The sequence below is a fragment of the Callospermophilus lateralis genome, unplaced genomic scaffold, assembly GCF_048772815.1.
Source record: "Callospermophilus lateralis isolate mCalLat2 unplaced genomic scaffold, mCalLat2.hap1 Scaffold_1350, whole genome shotgun sequence".
Classification (NCBI taxonomy): Eukaryota; Metazoa; Chordata; class Mammalia; order Rodentia; family Sciuridae; genus Callospermophilus; species Callospermophilus lateralis.
In genome coordinates, this window is record NW_027512512.1 from 127,217 (window position 1) to 152,956 (window position 25,740).

General features: G+C 32.1%; 1 pseudogene; it reads left to right on the plus strand.

The window, feature by feature from the left end:
• LOC143388041 (cadherin-12-like) overlaps positions 1-25,740 on the plus strand; it is a 78,981-nt pseudogene that overhangs the window by 17,274 nt on the left and 35,967 nt on the right.

Here is a 25,740-nt window from a genome sequence, read left to right on the forward strand (position 1 = left end):
CTCTCTACCTATTAAAAAAATGAGCTGAATCTTTGTCTCCAATATGCCTTATTTAAATTCATCGAGGTAGAATTTTGTATTAGTGTACAGCTTATCATTTCAGTTCATTGTAAGATGAATTCATAGTCATTGTAATGGTTACTTTCTGTATACATAACCTTCAAATTCATAAATAACTATCCATCTATCTATTATCTATTTATTATCAATTTATTAATTATATATATATATAGATAGATAGATAGATATAAATATATATATATATATATCTTTTTATTGTGTTTTAGATTCTATTTTATTGGTATTGATTACTTTGGTGACAATTATGAAGACTTTTACCCTCACATAGAAGGTATAATTTGATATCCATCATATTAAAATATTTCCACACAGTAATTTTAATATAGCACACTCTATTATTTATAATACCCATTTAAAAATCAAAAGCAGGTCTACTGAAGTGAAAATGAAGTTATTACATATAATCATAATCCTTGACAGCAAATTGCCTTTGCATTTTGCTCTATTATGTTCCAAATTTGATTTACTTTGTGCAGTCTACATTTTTCAAACCTGATAATCTTCCTTTACTAGTTCACTGTCAATGCAAATTACATATATTTTATCAGGCATCCTCCATCTGAAAGTTCCTGAGTCTTCTCCTGTTGGCTCAGCTATTGGAAAAATAAGAGCTCTGGATCCTGATTTTGGACAAAATGCAGAAATTGAGTACACTATTGTTCCCGGAGATGGAGGGAATTTGTTTGACATCGTCACAGATGAGGATACACAAGAAGGAGTTATCAAACTAAAAAAGGTACATAAACAAAGGTTTTGACAGTTTACTATGTAAAAATAATTAAAGAAAATGAAAGAGTATAAGCAATTTTAATTTTACTTTAATTAGTAATATTTTAAATAAAAAAGTAATTATTATGAAGTATTCACTCCCACAGATAGTGTTATTCTATGATTTAACAAATATGGATTTATATTGAAAATTGAAGCATAATAATTTGATTCTGTACTTTTTTAACACTCTTATCAGAGTTTAATTTCTAATTAATTTTATAGCAATATATGTACAAAAATGATCAATTTAAAAATAAAAAAAACAATCAATAACTTTTATCTTACCAAATTTGATCTTGACATTTCATGACTTTTTGGAGAACACAGAGTATAAATATCTAAGTTAGCACATTATTGGTGAGAGTTGATATCACAGTGGAGAAACACTATTGTTGGTAAGTTTTATTCAGTGCAGAAGTGGAAGAAATAAGAAAGGATAATAATGGACTTGAGAATTCTGTAAGAAAAAAGCCTACAGAGACTTTTACTTTTATCAGTTAGGAAGTAAGACTAGAAATATCCCCAGTGACGAGATCATTGAAATAATACAAGAAAGAGATTTAGATGCTAATAGTAGTGAAGATTGAGAGAATTGTGATTCTGGCCAAACTTTAGAGCAAGAGAAAGAAAGGGAGAGTGGAAAGAGCAGTGGAGGAGGACAGCAAAGTTGTTCAGACCCTTGAAAGAAATTGTTACTTGCCCAATATGTAGTTTTGTCTTTTATTGGGTAGTGGCACATGAAGGAGTGTGTAAATGTGAGAAAGAAACCTGATTCCATTGGAGGCATGTAGATTGCTTCCATTATAATGAAGAAAACAATGAATTTTGAGTAGTGAAGTATAGCAAAAAAGTGAATCTTATTAAATTTAGGTCTTCTTTCCCCCTCTCCTTGTACAATGTATACTCTCTTAACCCCAAACTGCAGTACATGTCATTTCTGTTACTATTTATGAACATTTCAACCCAGAAGAAATATTTTTGAAATCAGTGCTATTAATCAGTCTTTTCTTCTCATATTTGTTAGGAGCTCTGAATTTTAATAAGAAACACTATGAATTATAATGAAAATCATCATAAAAGTAAATGTAAGCTTCATATAGATAGTCATTTTGTTTTTATTCCCACAAATGTACATAAATTGTACTTAGTCCAGAAGTTAGTTAACACACATGATACCATCTAAAATTATGCATTAATGCTGAATTTGAGAATTACACAAAGAAAAAAGGTGTATGATTCTTGTGTATTTCTCTATTGTTATTTAGTATTTCTCTTTTCTACTCAGTAACATATCAGTGAATATTCTTATTAATTTTATGTAAAAGTATAATATTTAAATATTTTTCAAAATCAATCCAAATGAAACAACTGTAACAAATATTAATAAGCTAATAATACTAAAAATGGTAGAAAATATTTTACTATTTATGATAATAAATAGTATCTTAAAATTTAAAATTTAACCATTAAATTAATTAGATTTACAAAGTTAATCTGAGTGACAGAATTAATACTAAATTATGCATATCTACATTTAAATATTCTTTCATCTTGCTATTATAAAAGTATTTTATATTCATCAATGTAGTTTTATATATTTTATATTTACTTTTATAGACACCTATTTTTCATCCATGCCTGTAAGTAACTGATGATTAGATGTCAATCAGAAAAATCTTTATTTTTAAATATATTTGGAAAGAAATAGTGTTATATTTCTTTATTATTTTATGAAGTCAAAAATATAATATTTAAAGGAAGTGTTGCAGTTATAAATTATAAAAAACTTAACTATTATTAATCAGTAAAAATGCATTTTCAGTCCAAGGAAAGATTAATAGTGAGTAGGTGCTACATCATTTTTTGTTTGAATTTTTGAGAATTTAAAAAAAAATTATTGGATTGACTTTGAGATTTATAAAACTATGGAAATGCCTTATTAAAATTGAATTACATAATGCAGATAATCAATCTGAAAAATGTATCTCTAAAAAAGACAAAACAGTGTTTCCTCCTGAGGTAAATTAATCATTCATCTTACTGGCATAAAACTCCTTGTCCAAATAAATCTGTGATTATACCTTTCCCTTCATCATTCAAGGGATATTTATGGTGTAGCCACCATGTCCCAGATCCATTTTGGACTCAAAGATAGACATCCCCTGTTCTCCAGCTCCATCCATTCAATTGGGAAAATCGGAAAATTGACACATGAAATATCTCTATCAGCAATGATAGATTCAAGCTGATAGGCATAATTCAAGGTAAAAAGATTACAGGAATGTGAAAGGCAGTCTTATAGTAAATGTCAAGAAGACTTTGGGGCTATGGTGAAATATAAGCATATTTCTGAAGAAAGACAGATGAACAACAACTGTGTACATTACATGTGTTCAGAAAAACTAAGCAACAATTGCAAAATCTCTCTCTGAGGAGGGACTGATGGACAAAGAGACTGGAAAGGTCAGTGAATAAAAGGAATGTTGATTGGAGAAAAGGTATTCAATGTCCCATGATGGAGGTCTTGTAGGTCAGGTCAAGGACTCTGAGCTTGGTAATAATGAGGGGAGTTATATGTAAATCACCTCTGTTCTAATAGAGTCAGTTTACTCTGTATGCTTTGAGGAAAATCAGACTTAAGCAAGTAAGACTTACTTAAGTAAGGCTGAGAAAAGCCCAGTGAAAAGATCACTGAAATTAATCCAAGAAACAGATTGAGATGCTCATAGAAGTAAAGACTGCGAGAATTGGTGATTCTGGCTAAATTTAAAGAAACAGTCAAAACATATTGTTATAACTATTTTTATCATGTAGAACATTACACCAAACAATTCAGTACTTACAAAGCCTGACAGAATACTTGGAGTCACTTTCAATGTTTTAACTTGCTGTGATCTCTAAATAAGGATCCACCAGGGGCAATCTCTACCTAGTAACCTATTCTGTTGAAAAAAATGCAATCTATAGACTACATCTATTAAATCTAAGAAGTAAGTTTTGCAACACAATTTTTGAAATATCTAACATCTATCTACGTGTTGGATTGCATGAAATGTGCTTATGTACATACATACACACACACACACACACACACATATATATATATATATATATATATATATATATATATATATATATATCAAACATGGTGGTATGATTTTATGAAAAAGGAATAATGGAAAAAATATTCAGCTGAATAAAGTGCATGGAAAACTCAAAATAAATTAAAATGGCAGCTGTATTTAAAATACAGAATCCTTTTGGTTAAAGCTCATGTAATAAGACTATTCAAGCATTACATGCAGTAGGTTCTCAGAAAACTTTATCTTGCACTTATTATTGGTCTTTGAAGAATGAAATGAGCAAAAATAAATATGAATGTAAACATCAACAGTAGTATTTTAATTTTCCATATGATCTTAAAATTATTTTTTGACAGTTCCTACATAAATCATATTTTTATGTATACTAAATACTTTTAGGAAATCCATAAATATATATCCTACATATGAATACATAGCTGTATTTTAAAGATGAGTTATTTTAAATTTTTGGCTGACAAAATTTTAAGCAGCAGTAGAGGAATAAAATAATATATTCTTCAATTTAACAGAGCTTCTCTTTTTTTAACCCACTTAAAATACATTCAAATGCTCAATGTTCTGAAGCACATATTTTCAATGTTGTTTTATCTTCAAAATCTTTTATTTAGTTTTATTTTACTGTATACTTCTCTCCTTTTCCTCTGTAGGGTGAGGATATATAAAAATGAAACTCAGGTTTATATAAGCTGAGGAGAATGAAGAAAGCTGTCATTTCACTGTATTACGTTGAATTCAGAGTAAAATTAGGAAAATTTGTAAATCTCTCCAAAGCACACAATACTGGTAAAAACCCAAACCAACTCTTACTCTACTCTTGCATGTTACACTGAACAAAGTATACACAAATTAAAATTCTCTTATGTGTTTTTGAATAATATAGCAATACCAACACTAGAAAAACTAGAATAATGCTTCTGAAAGTTTCAATCACATCTTAAAATCTAGGAGCTGGGATATATTTGCAATTAGAAAATCAGCTGTTTTAAATTCAAAAAAATTCTTATATTTAAAAGACAAATAAACTATATCTTAGTAATTACTCCCTATGAGAAAAATAAAAATAAAATATATACTTATTGAATATAAAAATGAAGAGGAATTCACATTAGTTAAAAAACTCTAAATGGATAAATATATTGAGAAACACTTTGGTTTGCTTGTTGCTGAATGAAAACTTAGGTAATTAAAACAGTAGAGTGAATACTTCAGTAATACAAAGAACAGTTTAATATCCTGCAGAATTTCAGAAAGAGTCCTGTACCATCTCTATAAAAATGTCTGTTAAGAACTACAAAGTAGTGGTGGCATCTTTTTAAAATGAAGAATGATGAAGTAGTGGCCTATTTACTATAAAATAAGTAAAACATTTTTTGAAATTAAAAAGTTTAACCAGTTTGATGTTATCTTAGCATATTTTTATTTTGAATTTACATAACTAAAGATCACATTAAATGTAAAGTAGAAGGATTTTTAAATAGGAGATGAAATATTTGACTTTTCAACAGAACGATTTTATAAATAGGCTGTGGCCTCAATTGGTTCCATTGGGCATCTATATTTTATATTTACTCATGAATCAGTAAAACTCATTAATTTTATCATTTTATATGACTGAGAATTATTTCCACACTATATGACTTGGTAACAGCACCATCATGTGGTAAATTTTAGAATATCTCTTAGGAATAAAATGAAAATAAATTGTAGACTAATTTATATGCTCAAAAAAATTAATAAAATTTAAAATTCTATTTTTAGTAACTCTGACATTCCTAATTTCAGAGAAAGGGGTACTCCTTATGTTGTTTCTACAAATATTATGTTCCTGTTTTTTTTCCAAATATTTGTCTTTCTCTTGTTTTTTTTTTTTAATTTCTAAACCTTGTTTATATTCTTTAAATACCTTGCCCAACTTTTCTTAATAGATTCAACTCTAAATTAACCCCGAATTAACAAAACCAAGGCCAATTTTTCTACTGCTTTGCAGATTTTTCTATTTGAATATTTCTTAATGCTTTTTTCAACCTCAAAATGTATAAAGCCATATTCCTTCTTTTTCTCCAATAAACATGTGACCTGTCTTATTTTTGTCCTTTCTAGTTTTTTTTAACAAAAAGTCCAGAATGCTTCTTAGGTTTCTACCATTCCCTTAGACCTTTGTTTTCCAAAAACAGGGCAAGAGCTTAGCCAGTGATTTCTTCTGAGCAGAAATTAATGTTGTGGCTTATATCCTTCTTTAATACTCCCATCCAACACTTCTAAGTATTTGCCAGCTTCACCCCTTATCTTCCTTCAGGAACTCTTTCATCCTGTGAATGAAGGGTGGGAACTACATCTGATTATCTTACTTAGACTTTTATCTGGTCCCCATTGCTGGAAAAGTCAAAAGCAGGCTGCATATTTTCTTTTACCAGCCTCTGTACACACTGTCACACACATGTACAAGCTCCTTTTCACCCACACCAAATTCACTGCAGGTGTCTACCTGAGTTGTTGAGCTGTTCCACATTCTCATGGAAGTCTCTTGCTCACAGGAATTTCAATACTTTCCTGTTACTTAGTATTATCTCCCTTGCTTATCATCAACGGTTTTTTTGAGCCCTCCTTCCCAAACTGGTTGTCTCTTACTTTATTTTACAAAATTTCAGCATTTCTGCAACAGCACTTGTTGTACTTATGACACTCATTTATGACATATCTGATTTTTCTTATTTGAAGTTCTTTATCGTGTTTATGTTTTGTCCTGTTTGTTAAAGAAAATCTCTAAAATATATAGGGTATTAATGTTTTGTTGGATAAGACAAAAAACATTTCATGTTCACTTACGTACTATATAAAGTTCAAAATATTTTGCAAAGTATATAAGAAAAGCAGTGTTTTATTGATTTCATTAATGGGAAATTTGAAGTGCATGGAAGAAGGATACATTTTTCAAAATCACATGGCTTATTTTCAACTATGGTGTATTTTGAAAAGCATATACTTTCATTGCAATGAATAATGATATGTGACAAAAAAAAATAACTGGCCTCTCCAGATAGGAATGATTTATACTGTACATGTATGTGACTCATATATTTCACTTAAGCATTTATAATACTTGATGAAACCTTTTGTCATTTTATGAAAATTATTATTGACAATGTGTAGCAAGAAGCCCTGACATTATTGCCTTTGTTTTGATTTATTTTGTCTTTGTTACTAGATTTGTTCCAGAAATTATTGTCACTAAAAAACAGACATTGAACTAATGTCCATGGTCTTTCAGGTACTTGCTAAATGACCGTAAAAATATTTTCAGTATTACAAAAGACTGGAATGCAATAACTTTGCAAAGAAAAACTAAATCCATTTTAAATAAGTAGTTCTGTTGTAATATTTTTAGAGATAAGTTGGATGTAGTGTTTATTTTATTCTTTAAATAAAATGGCAATTTTTTATTTATAGTTATATAATTTTTAACTGTATAAGAAATACTGTGAACACTGTCAAAAGTAAAGCCTATATTTAAAATATCCACATTTTATTTTGTTGCATGCTTCTTCACTATAGGGACTTTCTCATGTGGTACAAGAACATCAATTATTCATCAAATCTTTGATTATTTTTAGTGAAATATTGAATTTAATTCCTTCTTCAATGGAGATTTTATATATATATAAGCTTTCCCATCTCTTCTCTCAGAGAGGAATTGACTTTATTGATCATAAAATTAACTCATGGAAAACTTGACTTTCTTTCAAAATAATATGTGTTCTGAACATCTTATCTTTATTGTTCAGCTGGTATATAAACTTGCTTTGGAAGAGTGTTTTTCTAATGTATTTTCATCATGGTTCAGTCTGATTTAAATCTGTTTTCTAACTCCTTATCTTGAAAGGGACTAGTACATTTTGTAAAACATTACACTCCTCGCTCATTTGTGTCCCTTCACAGTTTTCTATTCTCTTGACTGTGAAGACCTACAAAGTGATTGAGTACAGCCTTAATGCCAAGGATACATTGTTTTTTGTTCATTTTTGGAGTGTTCCCTTCACTTTGTTGGTAAAACTGATAGATGCTCATCATGAAAACTGCTGCAATAACATTATAGATGGGAAGACGGCTAAGCCACATCCCTGGTCCTTCACTGTCGGCTTTTCAGGCTGAATTGAAGGTGTGGGTTGAGGTTGAAATCTGATACAAGGTTGGAACTCTTTACCAAGCTAACTGGTTGCCTGCAGAATTAACTTTGCTGAGGTTTTATGATTGTTTTGTTAATTCCTGGCTGAGATCAAGTCTCAATCCTCATAGGTATCCTTTAGGCACTTGCCACACTGGCTCCTGTGCTCACATGTTCACTTGCTCAAGACCAGCCAGAGCTGCTGGGGATATAGCTCAGTTGGTAGAGTGCTTGCCTTGCATGTACATGGCCGTGGGTTCAATCCCCAGCACCACCGAGAAAAAAAAAAAGTCCAGCCAGAATCATTTGCACCATTTGCTAGGTCAGACATCACCAGAATGTGTCTTCAGTCAATGTCAAATGATTAAGGGCCTTAGTTCTATATTCATATTATTTTTTCCACAGAACTGAACAAGTTGACAAGAGTAATATGCCATTTAATTCACAAGTCCCTCACACTAAGGAGCAGAATTATTACATAAAATGGTTGGGGGCAATGGGGACAAAAATAGGGAGCATCTCAGAATTCTGTCTGCCACAGCTGTTTTTTCCCAGTTCTCATGTATCTGTAATTATAGGTACCTGTTTCCACTCAACATTATCTGGAAACAACAGGAGGCCTAAAAGAGCCCAGGGGGTTATTCTGATATTTAATATTAAAAATAGCTTATCCTCCTTTTAAGTGAAACAAAAATTATTTGTCATTGAACATTTTATGTATATTTAATTATCTGGACTTCAGCAAAGAGTAAATAAAGCAATGTAACAAAAAGAAGTAAAAGGTGAAAATTTGACCCTTCTCTCACTTTGTATTCCAGAGAGAAGCTAAATATGCCATTCTCCAATTCACCATAGTCACGGTCTTATGTAGCACAATTTCCTATATTGTGAATTGTTTTCCAAAAGTTCTGATCTTACTAATCTTTTGTTACAGAAAAATCCAAAGAAGTTGCTCAGTTAAACTCTCTTTAGTCAGTCTTTTTCTTATTCTTCTAGAAAGGCTCACTGAATTAAATATGCCCAGAGCAATGTCATAAAATTCTCAAAGTACTGTGTAAAAAATAAATATTTCAAATTTATTTAATCCCATCAAAAATAGAACCAATTTTCTAGCAATTACCAAAAAAAATCTTTTCTGTTCTATAATTATATCAAATGTTAGAATTTTTGTCGATTACAAAATCTCCCTCCAAATATGGCTTTGGTCTGTCAGATGGGTGAGTACAGGCAAGTAGAGATGATTGGTGATTCTTTGCTCTTTCAGAGTTACACCATTTTGTGAATTTGCCTAAGGGTCAGAGTCGTGAAGAAGTCCACATAGAATATAATTGTGGCATTTCTCTTACAATTTTCTCCTGTTCTTTGATCTTCGTAGGAAATAACGTTTTGGTTGCAAAAAAAAAAAATCTAAATGTACAAAAAGCTTCTTTCATCTCACTCTCTATTTCCCTCACTGCCAAATTCTTACCTGTTGTGATAGGCCAGGACTTCTTTAAAAACATACATCATGTCTTATCTCCTAAAAATAAAAGTAAAATTAAAAAAGCGAAAAATGTTTCAGAAGTCTCTTTCTGTCTCTGGCTTGAAATCGGTTTACCAGTAAAGAGTCAAGTTCATCCAGACAGATGTAATGTATTATTAAGAGGGAAAATAAAACTATATATACAATATATAAGCTATATATACAAATATACACATTAGTACAGATAGTCAGAGGCATTTCAACATCTAGAGGAAAATTAGAGATGGGAAACAGTTGGTAAGAATGCCTACATTTTAGGATAGCCGTGGATTTGGTGCCCAAAAGAGAATAAGTCTGAGGTGGGGCAACTCAGTTTGCTTTGAAATCAAGGACTCCAAAGTTGTTAAAATTAGATTGCTCTAAGATAGATGTTAGGGTTCACTGTCAGGAAAATACATTGTTTAACATTTATGGAGCACTTATTTTTTTACATGCAAGAAGAACTTTGTATTTTCTTTAATTTGAATTAGCCAGTGAACTCTTTCAATTTACTTTTTTTTTCTCTTTTTTTCAGACAACTACTATGGTGTTTTAAATGAAATTTATTGCTTCTTCAAACTTCTCCATTAGACAACATGCCTTTATTCTATAATTTATTGAATGCTGAGAGAAAAAAAAAATCTTATTTACCTTTGTACCTTTCTGTTTTTCCAAGGGGATACCTCTTGCCTTGCCAGAATCTTTTATATTTTAACTAATTCAGTGGTGAAAGTTTTAATTTGTTATTTGTTTCTTCCTTTTTCCAAACGAAAGTTATTGTTGTAAAGAATTTAAATTATTACTAATTCACTACTCAGAAACTTACATAATAATCCTAACTTATATTCACCATTATAGTCCTTAATATTTAAAATATGTGTCCTGTCTTGTTTTGGTCTTATTTATTCGAAACTGTTCATTCTCACTATTTGTACTGATTTCTTCTTTTTGTTTTAAATAACATTTTGACATATTTTTCTGTAAATTAGCTGTATTTTCTTGAGTCTGATTCCTTTCTCAAAGCATGAGAGTCAAGCTTTAGATGGGTCAAAATATCATCATGGGATTATCCTCTATCTATGCTTTCTTAGATATTTCATTCCTAATCATGGGACCAGTGGCCATATTATCAATTTTATTTCTATTTGTTTTAAGAGAAATAAACATTTCTAACAGGAAAGTAATAAAAACTGAAAGAAATCAATGTTATATGTTAACAGGTATGACTAAATTATCAGAAAGTCAAATCAATTATTTGCATAGAACAAAGATAAAAATAGGAATAAGAATATAATGAACTTGATAAAATGAAGGGAATAATTAAAGGGGAATAAATGTATGGTCTCATGCGTTAAAAATATTGTGTGGAGACTTACTTGATGCATATACAAGACTTATAACTGATTTTACCATAGCAGATTTCATTAAATTGTGAGAGTTTTTAAATACATAAGTGATTTTTTTCTCTTTTTCTCAGAAGAAATACATAAAATAATACTCATGTCTTTAAAAGTGAAAATAAACCTCCTTTAGTTTCCTCTGGTGTGCTAGATAAAGGAACAGATGCTGACAAGGCAATTAGCAAATCATTGTGGTCACACTATAGGGAACTGCTTTAGCAAACAGAAACTTAAGGGTCCCCGTATTCACTGTTAATGTTAAATTTGTGTTGTCTTAGTTTTTCCTTGGAGATTAGAAGTCTGAGTCATTACACTTAAGCTTATCACTTAACAAAGCAACATAGTAGCACCATATTTCTGGAATATAGCATTTTCAGTTACTTTCATAATAAAACTAACATTTACAGTGAGGGTGAATGTAAATAGTAGCAAGTTAAAATTGAGCATTACTGAAAATCTGGAAAATGACTTGTATGTTTGTTCCAATGCCTTCTTTAATTTGTTCATATATGTTGGAAGCCTGAATTCTTGGTGATACTTACTGACAATGCATGGGAGAACCAGTATTTATATGGAGTTCTGAGAACACAAAAGACCAACACTCTTCATAATTACCATTGTGTGTGATTTTGAATCTTGATACAAATGTTTTCTAATAAAACGACTTATTAATTCATAATTATTTAAAAGAAAATGATACTAATGTCACAATAGGAAAAATGAACTTAAAAATGTGCTGTTATGCCAAATTTACAAATGGAATCTAGAAATTTTCAATTATACAATTCCATTTTTGTTCCATTTCTTTATCACTGCTTGCTTCCACTAGATGTCAGTATTGGATAAGATGTGAGAAGTGCTTTCCTTAAACTATTAACTGATTTCAAACTGCTTTTATAAAATGTCTAACCCCTATCTAGTATGTATGCTCATAAGTACATTATGTAAATTTAATATGTGCAAAAGATTATGTTTATGAGTTACCCAGAAAGTTTGACCTTGTGCTTTACTTACACACTAATTATAAAAGTGAGACATTTCAAAACCAGTATAATTAATACCAACTTGCATTGCTCTGAAATGATGCTCATGGTTTATGCCACATTCTATAAAAAATGTAACACTTCAATTTGGATTTGTCCTCACTACAGCCTTTATATTTTGAAACGAAGAAGGCATATACTTTTAAAGTAGAGGCCTCCAACCTTCACCTTGACCACCGGTTTCACTCTGCTGGCCCTTTCAAAGACACTGCTACAGTGAAGATCAGTGTTCTGGATGTAGATGAGCCTCCTGTATTTAGCAAGCCACTTTACACCATGGAAGTTTATGAAGACACCCCTGTCAGGACCATAATTGGCGCTGTAACTGCACAAGACCTGGATCTGGGCAGTAGTGCTGTTAGGTAAGAATAAGAAATATTTTCTTTTTATGTGTCTTGAAAACAAAACAAAAACTAACAATTAACAATTTTCTGACCAAAAGTGCATCATGATTTACATATAGAATACGATGCTATAAATTATATATAAGAATAGAGGAAGTGCTGTAGGATTTGGACCAAACATCTGTATCAGTCCTCCTTGCAACATTTACCACAGATAAGCTATTGGATATGTCACACAAACTAACAAATCTCAATTTTTAATCTATGAAAGATTTAATAAATGAAGTTCAAAGAATGATTTTCCAAATTAGTTAATTTAAGACACTTTCACAGTGCCTAGAATGTAGCAGCCATGTTATAATTATTTTAAAATTTCTGTCCCCAAAGTTAGTGTTTAAAAATGGATGGTTTTGTCATTTGCTATTTGAAAGCAATTTTTTTTCTTATTGTAATGACTTTTCATTCTGAATGTGAGATTGAGACAATGAAAACACATTTAGTCAGTCCAAGAGTAAGATGAATTAAGGAATTGCCCAGAACTCAGACTTTGCATGGAGCTCTTTTCTATGGATACCTCCTCACTAATCTCTCTCTCTCTCTCCCTCCCTTCCTCTTTCCCTCCCTCCCATAAAGCTATAACTTACAATAGCACTGTGGAGGGATAATAAAATCCCCTTTTCCTTACATTGATCCTGCAATAGGATTGAGACTTCCTTCCATATTCTGTTGTTTGCTAACTGACCCGAACCCAGACTTTGCACAGAGCTCTTTCCTATCAATACCTCCTCACTAATCAATCAATCTCTCTCTCTCTCTCTCTCTCTCTCTCTCTCTCTCTCTCTCTCTCTCCTTCTCTTCCTCTCTTCCTCTTTCCCTCCCTCCCATAAAGCTATAACTTACAATAGCACTGTGGATGGATGATAAAATTTCCTTTCCTTACATTGATCCTGCAATAGGATTGAGACTTTCTCCCATATTCTATTGTTTGCTAACCGACCTTACACATCTTCAACTCTTGAGAACCAATAAAGAACAGCAATAAAAGCTATTCTGGACCAAATTAAGAAAACATTATGTAGTCTTTTAAAACAAAAATACTCTATTGATATAGAGAGGAATAAACATATCTCTTAAGATTTTATGACATGTGGTAAGTAAATACCAAAAATTTGTGTCATGTATTCAGTGGTAGAAAGCACATCACTGTAGATAGCACAATCTGAAGAAGTGGTTTGAAAGCATGTATTTTTTTATTGTATTCATCTGAATCTATCCCATGGGGTGCTCAGTCAGTCTAGGCTGTAGTCTTAGATTACCACAGACTGGGTGAATTAAACAATAAACATTTATTTCCCAGATTTCTGGAGGCCGTAACTTTCAAAATCCAGGTGCCAGCAAGTCTGGTATCTGGTGAATATTTAGAAGATGGTGGTCATCTTCTTCAGTGGTCATGAGGCAGAAAGAGACAGAAAGTTCTCTGTGGTCCACTGTTTAGGAGCATGTGGGCCCCACTCACACAGCTTAATCACCACCATCTCTTAATACCATCATATTGGAGATTCAGATTTTGTATCATGACTTAAGGGGGTGAGATGTTCACAAGCACTATGTCCTTAACATTCCATTCTGACCTATCAAGATTCTTGTCCTCACCTTCAAAATGTGTTCATTCCTTCCCCAGAGCTCCCAAAGTCTCAAATTATTCCAACATAATCATTTGAGTCTAAAGTACAAAGTCTAGCTAAATAATATCTAAACCAAATATGGTTGAGATTCAAGGTAAGATTCATGCTGAGGCAAAAATTCCCTCCAGCTATGAACCAATGAAACCAAACAAGTTATGTATTCCCAAAATACAATTCTGTGACCTAGGTCAGACATCACCATTCAAAAAGGGAAAAGCAGGCAATGCAAAAGTGATGACAAGTCCTATGTGAATGTGTACTGCAGCAGGCCAGACTCCCTTCAGCCCTAAGATTTAAGAATAAACCTTCTCTCGGTCAGTCCTCTGCCCTCCTGGACCACTGGGGCAGAGCTCCAGGCTTTTGCACTCATCAGGGTGCTAACATCACCCCTACTCCTGAGCAGGACTCTACACATGCTGTTGCTCTCTATGTTGGCCCTACCCATGTAGGAAGGTGGCCTCCCAGCCCTCTATTTGGCATCCTCACCCTTTGGCTCTACAGGCATTGATCTTGCACTGTGAAATCACTGGGAAGGCAGCCATGACCCTAGCCCTAGGGAGGTTAGATTATGTTGGAGTCCTTCTTTTGAACTAAGGAAAGCACATGTTCTCAGTTGAAGGTACTGTAGGGCTTTGGAAGTCTGCGAGCCTTCTTTTGTTTTTCTCACTGGTTTCTTCAGTTTTTTTTGGCAGAGCTGCTGCTGCTGTGATGACATCTTTACTCCTGGCTTTTGTTGTTATGGTGGTTAGAGTCTGTTGCTCACACCCACAGGAATCCCTTTATCAAATTAGTAGTCTGCCAACCCCTACTGTGCTCTTCTAAACACACTTTCTCATGTTTTACAGTATGGATGAGCTATTTCCACATTTTAAGATTATGATTTCCACTGGCTTAACCATTCCATCTTTAGTTAATCTCCCTCCACGTTTTGCTGTAAGTAATTAGAATGAACCAAGTTTCTTCTCCAACATTTTGTGTAGAAAACTCAGCTAAATAGTAAGTTTCACACCTTGAAAGTTATATGTTCCACAAAATGCTAGACTGTGAACACACTTCCCCAAGTTCTTTGATCTTTGATAATAAATATTGCCTTTCCTCCAGTTCCTAGTAGGTTCTTTATTTCTCTCTGAACTTCAACAGAATGGTTTTACCATCTACCTTCTACAACACTTGTTGGTGATTTCATACCTGTTCTCTAAGTAGACAGAAACTTTCTTTATACTTCTTTTCTTCTTTCTGTGCCTTATGCAGGTTGACTCTGAATGCCCATAATTTATAGAAATGCAAAGGTCCCTAATACCATCTATAAGGGTTTCACCTCTGAACCTAAATACTCCACAAAATGCTGACCTGTAATACCATTACATTGCAGGTTACAACATCAATATATATACAAGGGGAGCATGGCCACTCAGATCACAACAGATTCTTTATTTTCTATAGCACATCTGTGATAAGGACAGAACTCTAAAAGAAGCACATCTGTCTCACAAAAAGGGAGAAAAATTATAGTAATGAGCATACCTTACTTTTCAGGTCAAGTACTGGCCAGTTTACTCATGGGGCTCAGGCTGTTTTTCTGCATGTCAACATTGCAACATGTTTCAGTTCCAGTTAATCTAAAGAGAATGAGTAGAAAATGCCTTGCAAACAAAATTATAGTTTTTTTAATAAATGTGTAAAGCTATTAAAGAAATACTGAAGATTGTAACAAAAAATAATGAAAACATTGAAAAAAACACTGATTAAAACTCTATACAATTTAATAAAAGAGAATTGGGGTAACAGTCCAATTGCATATGTCGAAATCACATTCAATTTTTTAATTGTTGAATTACATGATGATACAAAAAACATTAACAAAAGTTGTCCTTCTAATGCAGCACTTCAAAACCCTTTCACACAGAAAAATTTAAAGATTACATAAGTAGAACTCATCCTTAGGTAAAGGGACAGTTTCAAACCCAGGAAAATTGTCAAATTAATGATCCTGGTATGAGAAGGAAAAGAAAGATACATTTCAGAGAAATTATCCTGCACAAGTGGGCTTTCAAGTTTCATTGTTTATGTCATAGGAGTCAGGGCAATGCCACTTTATTTTAAAGTCACACCCTAGTCTTTCTTCTAATGAGTAGTGCCTGCTTCCAAGATGAAGATGGATCTAATTGATTCTGTGAGAGTTGTCGAAAGACAGAATTGTTTTGAAAACATGAAACTGGTCCATGTTCATGGAGTAAACAACAAACTTGAATCATGCCAGTTGTGGAAATATCCTGTTGAGTCATCTTCGTTTGGTGTAAAAACATGTTTGCTCACTTAACAATGATAGTGAAAATATGTTCTGAAAACTAAATATCAAATATATAATTATTTGACACATTAGGGTACAATCTATTTGTTTTTTTTTCTTTGTTTAATATCTTTTAACAGTGTTACTATGCAAGGTAAAATTTAGTAGTGTTAATCTTTTATTCTGGATATTTTATTACTGCTATTATTCTTATCATTACACTGAGCACAGTAAAGCCAGAAGTAATATCATCACCAAGAACTAAACCAGCTTCAAAGAAAGATTGGCTTTGATTTTCTGCCTGGCAAACTTACCACACAGTTCCCTAGTAGTCTTAGTTTAATTTGTAAATATTTTCCCCTTTGTTCTTCCAGCCTTTGCCTTTTAATGCTCTCTTCTTCTGCCCCTAGTATTGTCTACCCTTTGTGGTAGAACATGTTACAATAAAGGTCATAAAAATAATTTCTAGTGAGGCAAGTCTGACTGCAACATGTGTACCTATTACTAGCTACTTTTTCAATACACCAGAAATTTAATCAGATGGGCAAAAATACACATTTATCCACAAAGCACATGTGGGAAGAGACACAAAAGTGAAGCCAAGCTTCCCATATGGCATGCTAAGGCAACAGATAAAATTTATTTTAATTATTGATAAAATTGGATCGGGAGATACTACATGTTCAAAAAATGTCCATTCTATTTTTTTATCTTCCTTAGCAGGAATTTTGTGATGATTAAAATAAGTGGTGGTATAAAATATTTCTAGATTAATCTGCCACATTCTATGAGCTGCATATGTGATTTGTTACTTTTCCTTCAGCATATAAAGTTCAGAAGGCCAGATACTGCTCTTCACTGGATTTTTATCTATCTATCTATCTATCTATCTATCTATTTATTTATATTTGGAGTCAGGGTTCTATTATGTTGCCCAAGCTTGACCTAAATTCACAATTCTTCTGTATCAGTCTTAATAGTAGCTGAGATATGATCACAATCCACCAATCCCCTCTCTTCTGCATTGGTCTTGATGAATCCCACATACCTCAAACATTAATGTTATAATTTGTTCTAGAAACTTCACTCCATGAAGCAGTGGTTCAGAGGTAGGGATTTTTGACAGTGATTAGGGCTAGAAGATAATTGGTGGATTAATATATTTAATGGAATAATAACTTGAGTGGATTATTGGGTGGTAACTGTAGGCAGACGGGGCATAGCTAAAGGAAGTCTGGTTTCTGTATTGTATTATATATAATATGATACATATATTATATTATATATGTAATTATAATATATATATTTATTTAAAGAATATGTGCACTATAAGAATTTGTTTTATATAAAGATATATGGTGATGATCCATAAAAAATTGTATTGTATTATATTATATATATTGTATTGTATATAATATTATATACAATACAATACAGAATGCCACTGGAAGCCTGGTTCTTGAATTGTATTATATTATATATAACATCATATTACATATATATAATTATAATAATATATTTGTCTCTATGCTCTTCCTCCCTCCCTTTCTCTTCCTGCCCCTCATTTCTGACTGCCATAGGTTTTGTGACTTTCTTCTGCTACATCATAAGTTTAGAGCAATGGAGTTGGCCAACTATAAACTGAAGTTTTGAAACTGTGATCCCAAAATAATTTTTTCTACTCTAAATTATTCTTGAGAGTTATTTTGCTCAAAGCAATACACAGCTGACTAATACAATTACCTAGAACATAGGGGTAGATAAATAAATATTGGTTAAATTAATGACTTGATTTCTATATTATAAACTACAACCAAATAGCAAACTATTCATTTATAAATATTTTCTGTATGATGCAAAAATCAAAATGATTAAATATTTTGTTTACAAATATAGAACAATACATGGGAAACTCAGTAATTAATTAATAGGACTTGCTTCTAAGAAACACTGCATATATATTTTTTATGGATCATGACCATATATCATTATATATAACAAATTCTTGTAGTGCATACACTCTTTAAATGATTCTAAGAATATATATATATATATATATATATATATATATATATATATATATATATTATTAAAATTCACATTGCAAATACAAAGTAAAGAGATAAGGCTGCAGTTCTAAAAAGTATTAAATATTTTATCTTAATAAATATTTTATAAAGTTTTATAGGTACTACTTTTCCTTAAGATCACAGTATCTGAATACTGTGATCTGAATCACAGTATTTTAAAATAAAAAGTGGTCATGAAAACAGAAATAATTCTCTTCTACTAACTGATAAAATATAATACAGGAAAAACTTACTAGAGTCATAAAACCAACTGGACTCTAGAAAAGGAAATATGTTTCAAGTTTACAATAAGAAACAAATAGTGTGTTGGTTTCTATGCCATAAACTATTCTTCGTGGATTATTTTATTAAGTTAGGAAGAGCTAACTATTTACCATAGTTGAAACTAATTTCCAGTAAAAGATATATTATGAATTCTTACATCACTTGAAAACCTGCAGAATCAAATGAGAAGAAACAACTCCAAAAATGTTAAATGAAAAACATAAAGATATTGTGTATAAATATTGGTGGACCAAAGAGAAAAAGCAGACAGGACTTGATTTGAAATACTTCAAAGAAACTCAAGGCAAACATGCATTAAAGGGGACACTAATTTAGAAACTGCAGTAACAGCTGAATGTGTTAATCTCTGGGGAGTTTGCCTTATTTGAATTTGTCACAACTATGCTATCCTTAAGATTTAGGACCCTCAAGAGAATTATTTTTCTGAAATTGGTTTTTGTATGAAGTCTACTTGCAAATATGCTGATGGCATATAGCTTTCATTAACTGCATTTATAGAAGCTAAGAACAGATAATCATTTTACACAAAGGGAAAAAAAGAGTGGGGGAGGAAATTAATTTTTCTGAGAAGAGATTGATCAAACTTCCTTTTGCTATGACATTAGAGCATAAGTTCTATAAATATAATATCAAAATCCTCATGTATGTAAGCCCTTAAGAAAAAAAGGCCAACACACACACACACACACACACACACACACACACACACACACCTCTGCTTAGGATAGATTTGGAAAAATGCCCTTTCATATATTCATAAGCATATGCATACTACATTTTATTAATAACATTGCATTGCATATTAGGATACATGTTTTACTTCAAAAATATTAACTTTGTATATTGCATTTAAAGCTTGTTCAATAAAAGTATTGAATCAAGTAGGTTTTCACTTGCACATTTTGGGGGTTATTGTTAAATAGTACCATGTTAGTCAGCTCTTCATCAAAGTCACAGAATACATGAGAAAAATAAACTTAAATGAAAGATGACTTATTTGGGCTTACAATTTCAGTTCACAGATTCTTGGCCAAGATGCTTTTGACTTGTGGCATCTCAGTATCTTATGCAGTGGAAAATTGGGGCATAGAATGTCTGTCCACCTCGGGGTGACCAGAAAACCAAATAAAAAAAGTCCTGTTCTCACTATCCCTGTCATAGCCTTGCTCCCAATGATGGAGGTAACTTCCTTCCACTACGCTATGTCTCTTAAATGTTCTTTCAGTAATTTGGAATTGGCAATGAAATATGCATATTCTTTTGGTACCTGTGAAAGCAGAAGTCTAGGATGAAGGAAAAGAAGTGGAGTATAAGAAATTATTTTAGTGATAGGGAATGTGATTTTTTTTGAACAATAAAAAAGTGGTGCTAAATCATGTCTTCATAATTGTTCAAATGCATTTTAAAACTTATCAGTGATTTGATTTTCATAACTGTGATCTCACCTAATCACCTTGGGTAACCATTGCTTGTAAACTCAGCAGGAACCCGCCCCTGGGAGACAATAAGGTATACTTGTTGTAGACATGCTCTTATCATGTTATTGGTCCTTCTGAATCTTGCTCATATACCATATTTCTAGTTGACAATACAAAATGACAACAACACTCTTACAAGCATGCATTGCTTATTTTGTTTTCACTAGGAAAAAAAAATTCTGTTCCCTCAAACCTTATATCCAAATAAGGATTTATTTATATTGGTAGCAAGCGACTATCAACATATAATGATATCATCATATTTAATTTGTACTAGTTCTGGAATGTGCACATGTCTCACATCACACACAATAGAATAGCTCATATTATTTTACAGAGAGAGAAATCAAGATACCAGAAGATCAAATCATGTCTTCAGAAAGGATGGCAAAAGATTTGAAGAAATACAGCTAGATCCCCAAGTTCTCATTATTATAAGCCTTGGAACAAATAGCCAAAGAATTAGCTTTAATTTACAAAGAAATTTTATATTAGTTTAGTAATACATTCAATTACGCAGTGTCACTGTAATGGAAAGGATGGTGATTTATTTCAGAGGCCAACCTGTTTTGCCTTAGGTAACTCCTCAGGAGTTCTGACCACCCAGGTGAACATGGGATGTATCATGGACCTGAATTGCTATGCTTTCCTTTTGTAGTAGTTCAGGTTACTTGCTTTATCTCCAAGTGCTGAGGGAGCAAACATTTAAAAAACCCTTTCCATTCTCTTTCTTTTCTTTTCTACCTTGTGTGTGTGTGTGTGTGTGTGTGTGTTTGTGTGTGTGTGTGTGCAGGGTGATGGTAACAGGGATTGAACTCAGAGGTACTCAACCACTGAGACACATCCCCTGCCCTATTTTGTATTTTATTTAGAGACAGGAGTTGCTTAGTGCCTCACCTTTGCTAAGACTGGCTTTAACTTTGTGCTCCTCTTGCCTCAGCCTCCTGAGCTGCTGGGACTATGGGCGTGTACCACAACACTTGGCTCCATTCATTCTCTCTATAATTTCTTCAGTTGCTTTTGGAGAATAATTATTTTGTCACACTAATTTGAAATTGTGTATGTATGTGTTTGACCTATAATAATTAGTTATTTTAAATGCATAGTAAATAATCATCATATATTTTCCTGAAAAAATACGGTAAAAGTCAATAATCATTAGAAAATTAAAGAAATTAGTCCATGAAATAATCTGTCATAAACCATTCAATGAATTATTAGAATGTGAATAATTTTAGTGTAAATTAACTAAAGAGTACACATGTCTAGTTTTGTAGGAAATCAAGCTTACTTAGAAGAAATAAAAGAAATAAAAAATTCTTTAAAACATAATATAAGCTTTTAAGACACAAATGGTAAATTGCTTTAGATAAAATAGCAAACAGATCCAGACCATTTTGCTGTGGCTCCTAGAGACAGTAAATAAAATTAATGATGACATGAACAAACATACTACTTCAAGGCACTAATATGAAGTAGTTATGATGAAGCTATCTGGAAAGTACTTCAGGATAAGTATGTTTAACACTCATTGATATAAATTAAGAAATTCCATGTCTACCCTCTAGCCTGGATATTGTTAATAAGAGCAGTCAGATGTTCTTATAAAATAATACAGTGCACCCATGTAAGTACAAGGCCCTATGACTGAACAGGGAACTCACTGATAAACTCTAATGAAAGGAACTTCTTATGTACTCAACAAAACAAAATACAAAACTCTTGTTTTGCTATTTTCATTTTTGAGAAACCAACATTAACATCAATTTAAACATGTAGGTTAGACAAAAGAAATAACACAGGAGGATTTTGTAGGAAAGAAGTGATGGATGTCACTCATAAGGACTTGAGGACCCTTCATAGGAACACCACGAGCAAAGGCAAAACATGCATTTAGTGCTGCAGGGAATTCAGAAAATAGCTGGATTGAATTGAGAACCACGGCCCAATGAAGGACGCATAAGATCCAGAGTCAGAAATATTTCTAGGGATGAAATGCCTACATTTATTAAGCACATTCTTTATTTGTATTATCAAACCCTGCTATCTGTATGTTTCAATACATAACAAAGCTGAGAACCTGTGTTTTATATTCAAGACATCAAGTTCAGAACCCAAGCTTAGTATTGGTGTAAACCACATTTTCCACCATTACAGCAAGCTGCTTCAAGGTCTCAACAAATTGAACAAATGGTCACATATAATGCTCTGGGAACAGATGATGTTTTTTTAAAGAAAAAAAAATCTTTTTCTGAGAGTATCTAAAGACAAAATACATGGTCCACATAGAACAAGAGAATGGCAGAGTACAGGGGAGTCTGAACACTGACATGCACATGTATCAAAAGATTCATAGTTAGAATACAATGTGTGACTGTTTAAGAAAACAACAAACAACAAACAACCACAACAACAACAACAAAAACAGGCCTGTCACTTTGGTGCACAACTGTAATCCCAGATACTCAGGAGGCAGAGGCAGAAGGGTGGCAATTTTAAAGCTATTCTGGACAACTTAGTGAGACTCTGTCTTAACTTAAAAGGAATGAAAATATAGTTCATATAGTTCAATGGTAAAGCATCTCTGGGTTCAATCCTCAATACCAAACAACAAAAAAGGAAAGTATGAGAAAATTAAAGGAAAATGAATACATAACAAATATAATTTTAGGGGCTGGGGATGTGGCTCAAGTGGTTGCGTGCTCGCCTGGCATGTGTGCCGCCCGGGTTCGATCCTCAGCACCACATACAAAGATATTGTGTCCACCGAAAACTAAAAAATAAATATTAAAATTTTCTCTCTCTCTCTAATATATATACATACATATATATATATATATATATATATATATATATATATATATATATATAATTTTATTAACACATTTTATATTTATACCTCTTTAGACACCTATTCTAAGCATATTACTTATATCCAAATGAGATATTTAAACAAAGAAGTGAAACATTTCTGTGTGTGTGTGTGTGTGTGTGTGTGTGTGTGTGTGTGTGTGTGTTACTCTCTAATACTCTCTTGAACCCAGGGTGTTTTTGCAACTAAGCTATGTCCCTAGTTCTTTTTATTTTATTTTGATACAAGGTTTCAATGAACTTCCTGGGCTGGCCTGAAACTTACAGTCCTTCTTCCTTAGCCTCCCCTTTCACTGTGTCCCATGTCCCAGCAAGAGTGCCAACTATTTAACCATTCTAACTTTATAATGTGTTTAGTTTGTCATTAAACATCTAAAACAAACAATCAACTATCCAAACTGAGATACAACTTTGAATTTATTAAGAAAAATTTAAAAATAAGGAGAAATATAAGATAAAGAAATAAATAAATGAAAGAAATAAAGATCTCAGTGTTTATATGAACCTTTTTAAACTTATATTTGCCTAAAAAGGTTCATATAAACACTGAGATCTCTAAGAAAAAAGTTTAAAGCTTAATTGTTATTGTTAAGGAAGCAATTACACTCTGAGTGTTGATGTATATGGCTGAAGTTTTCATTAAAATGTTTCTGCAAATAGATTCAATTGACTTTCATTTCATTAGCTGTCCAAACACAAAAGCAACAACAACAACAACAACAACAACAACAACAAAATATTAGCAACTTAGAGATAAGAATGAAGAGATTTTGATATATAATAATTACCTAAACAAAAGACTGTTTTCTACATTGACCTGAATTATTATTTTTACATTTTATTACCTAAGTATAAGATGTAATAGTTTTAGTATAGTTCAATACCATCAAGTACTTTTTACAAAATGTTTTGAGAATTAGGACAGGGTCAAAGATAGCATTTCCATTAACTCAGAGGAAGTTATTTAGGTAAATTAAAAGAAAGAATTTTAAGGGGAATGCTTACCTAATGAAGAGAATAAAAGTTTTTGAGGCATTTCTAAAAACTCATTTACAAAGAAGTAATAAAAACTGTACTCTATCAGGTAGCCTTCACAGGTCAGGTTACTGTTTTTTTTTTTTTTTTAATTTATTTCTATGCAATTGTTAAACCAGTTTTCTTTGCAATAGTCATTGAAAAATTGTATGAATTGTTTTATATATCATAAGTATTTAGTTTTTCATTTAAATCTCAACTATTACTGAGTAAGTAGAAGATGGTACAAACATACTTTATTGTTATGTCTCTTGTTTATTGAAAAGGGTACTGCTGGGATTAGTTGCAAGTAAATATCAATCTATCCTTAGATTTTAATGAAGACTCTTGGAAACTCAAAGTGTGTGATTGTTGTCTCTAGGAACGTATATCTCCTGAAAAGCCCTTCTATATTTAGAAACTATGCCGTGTCTTCTTGAAATGTTCAAAAATTATAGTTGTGGTTTCATTGTCAGATCATGGCAATTATTTTTTCTGCTACTGGTCTCCCAATTGTTATATTGGGTAAAATATCACAATAAAAAAATGATAGCTCTTGTTCAACATTTACTCTTTCATTGGGCACTGGATTCAGTCAGTCATGTGAAGGCAGGACATCAGAAAAATACTAGTCTGTATAAGTTTCAGCCATATTCCAGAAGTCAGGGGGCTTCCTCATAGGAGAACATCCAGAGAAAAGGGTACCAAATGTCACCAGGGGACAATCTAAAAACTGGGTGACATAAAATGGTGAATGAGAGCCAAACACAGAAACCATTTATAATACAGAGCCTGAGAATCTGTGCTCATGGTTTGTGTTTGAGAGATTTGTGCGGAGCTTCGTAGTTCAGGTATTTTAAAGTTGAAGATAATGTATAGCATAACTTGATGCTAGAACTAAGCATAAGTTTGTGGGTATGGAAGTATATTTTATCTGGAAATTAAATGAAATAATGTTGACAGACAGAGGAAACGGAAAACACACACACAAAAACACACAGTGCAAGTTGACACGTGTGATTCTGGGTCAAAGCAACACATTTTATCTTTTTAACAAGACAGTTACACAGTCGGGTACATATTATTTTCCAAATTTTGTAGAAATGAAGAATAGTGTGCATTAGAAAGAAAGATTTCACACCTAACTGTAAAAAGAATGAGTGATATTTTACATCACTCACTCTGTCCAGAAAACAAGTGTTCTTCAAACTATTTCATTGCATTTCAGTAATAGTCAATTTATGTAGTGCACTTATATGTCAGTGTCAGACTGAGCAAAGTAAATGAAATTTGCTTACTATGGTAACAAAATACAGGATGCTGTAGACACATTATTATTTATTTAGAGGTTTTATTTGTTTTGTAGACTGAATTTAAGGCCTTGTGCATTCTAGGGAAGTACTATATTACTGAGTTAAGTCCTCAGCCTGACATATTATTTTATGCATACATTATGCAAATCATTGAATATTTAATATGTTGTCAAAAAACTTAAAATGTATGTAATTAACTACACAAAGTTGTATTTCTGTTTGAATCAAATTTGTAAATTATGACATGTCTCCAAGTATTAAGTATAAGTAAAATGGTAAATTTTTATTTTGTCTGGGAATGTGAAGTT